This window comes from Lactuca virosa, chromosome 1, assembly GCF_052849685.1.
Source record: "Lactuca virosa cultivar CGN04683 chromosome 1, Lactuca_virosa_CGN04683_v6, whole genome shotgun sequence".
NCBI classification, from domain to species: Eukaryota; Viridiplantae; Streptophyta; class Magnoliopsida; order Asterales; family Asteraceae; genus Lactuca; species Lactuca virosa.
In genome coordinates this window covers 181,096,562-181,098,778 of record NC_136426.1, presented here as the reverse complement: position 1 = coordinate 181,098,778, position 2,217 = coordinate 181,096,562, and the positions used below count along the sequence as shown (strand labels likewise).

At 30.5% G+C, this 2,217-nt stretch overlaps 1 long non-coding RNA gene across 1 annotated transcript in view; it reads right to left on the bottom strand.

Annotated features, from left to right (window-relative positions):
• The window catches only part of LOC145162258 (uncharacterized), a 3,586-nt gene extending 2,814 nt beyond the window's left edge, over positions 1-772 (bottom strand). Inside the window, exon 1 of the long non-coding RNA XR_013738989.1 lies at positions 655-772. This is a non-coding gene — a long non-coding RNA (uncharacterized LOC145162258). The remainder of the gene's footprint in view (positions 1-654) is intronic.
• Positions 773-2,217: the final 1,445 nt, after the last annotated feature.

Genomic DNA, 2,217 nt, shown 5'->3' with positions numbered 1-2,217 from the left:
TTGATATTCAATTCCAACCACATATTTAATTTCTGCTGCTCTAACCTTTTAATTAAAGTTTAGATATAAAACATTTTCGATGAAAATCAATTAAATAACTTTCTTATTATTTTATATTCCAATCGAAAACATTTACTTTTTCGTTAATTTTACAAACACTAAGTAAAAAAAATCTTCTATTTTTTTTTCTCAATTGCAAACGTATGCTCTACGAGCTCAAATCCATTTCAATCCTTTTTATTTTTTAATATTATTTTCAAATGTAATTGGGTATATCAAAGCAATATACAAACTTTTGTGAACAATGATTTTTAATAACTTCCATTTAATTTCTTCGCTACTAGCAGTGGCTTTTTCAGCATGAGGGAAAGCAATAAATAAACAATAATATGATGAAGTCTATGAAAACATTGTTATGTTTAAAATTTGTTAATACATTCTTGTTATCTATTCATGAATGGAATATTTTCATTTTTCAAACAAAAGAACATTTACACAGTTTGACTTCGTCTAAGGTGTTAATTTTCGCATACACAGTTTAACTTTGTAAAGGTGTTAATTTAGGTTACCTGAATAATTTTATCAAAAATATGATGAAGAACGGACGTAAATAGTCGGAGAGAATACAGGAAAAATATATGCCTTTGACTATACCTAGTTTTTTATAGGCGTGGGGCTGAACAGTCGTCCGTTGGGTTTTTGCAGCAGCAGATAACAGAAGACATAGGAGAACTACCACGAACAAAGTAAGACCATTGAACTTCATTTTATGAAAATATGTTTAGAGCTGATCATAATTTCGTCTATTCTTATAGAAGTGGGGAAATGTAATTATGTGAAGTGTTGACTTTAAGAATCATAAAATCAAAATAGATATGATATTATATTGAATAAGTATATAATACAATTTTATTATTTCTTGAAAGTCACGTGATTCTTTGTATGAAAATTATTAGTTGTGTAGTCATTAACAAATGGTTTTTTTAATGCATTTTTAAATAAATGGTGCTAAAAGAGATCCTTTTTTAGGGTTTTCATTGCATGACTTGGATTGTACTCGAGGTGCATTGCAGCGGTAAAAATGGGTTTAAGTAGAAATATTCTTTGAGTAACAACACAAATTTAGCAGAACTCATAAATGTTATGGATCATAGTCATATATATATAAATTTAGGAGGGCAATTAAATTACCAAAGGACAAAAATCAGAGACCACACGCATTTCGAGAAAAATAAGAGGAAACTGGAATCATAAGGCTGCTAGGAGCCGTTGTTGCACCTAATAACACCAAATAACGCTCAAGAACACCGCCCCTCATCCATGTTATTAGGTGTTATACGTCTGCGCGTTGCTTCCCGTTACCACCATCACATCCATTAACGTCGTTTTTTTGTCATTTTCTTAATAACGCTGGTGTGGGCGTTGCCCACACCTACCAGTCTAAAACTTTTACGCTGAAGCGTAGATAAAGTCAATAGATGGGAAATCATATCATATATAGTGGAGGGGACGAGCTTATTCTGAGAGGTGAAAATGATAATTTATAAAGTTGAACGGGATAATTATTAAAAGAATCAGATTATAATACTACTGGAAGGTAAAGACAAAAGTTAAAAATTAAAAAAAAATAAATAAATAAATATAAAAAAATGTGGAAATGGCCATTTAGAAAGTTTTTTCAAAGTTGAAAAGTGTACAAGTATAATTTTGAAAAGTAAAACGCATAAAAAATCTTTGTACAAAGTTACAAACTAAAAGGAAAAAAGTGATAAGAATAAAAGGCACATGGACTAAATGATAAAAAGGGTAGTCGTGCTATCACTTTTTTATTAGAACTAGAAAGGTTACTCCGCGGTGGGCAGAAGCTTTCAATGTTGTTCCTGAATTGATAAATATGACAGAAATAGAAAGTGCAAGGATGAAAAGTCCGAGCTTTGCCCCGGACAAAAAATGTAAAAGTTTTGACTGCAAAGACCAGAAGTGTGAAAATGACTAAAGAATTAAAGGGGTAGGAATTAACAACTTTTTAGAAAAGTGATCAAAGTTGTCAAACCGTTAAAGTTTTGTGGCCAAACTTTAAATATTAAAAGGTTCCAAAAAAGTGTAAAAATATTGATTGCAAGAACCAAAAGTGTCAAAATGGGTAAAGAATAATGACCAAAGTTGCCAAAAAACATCCAAATTTAGTATTCCTAATTTCCAACAATAATACAGGGA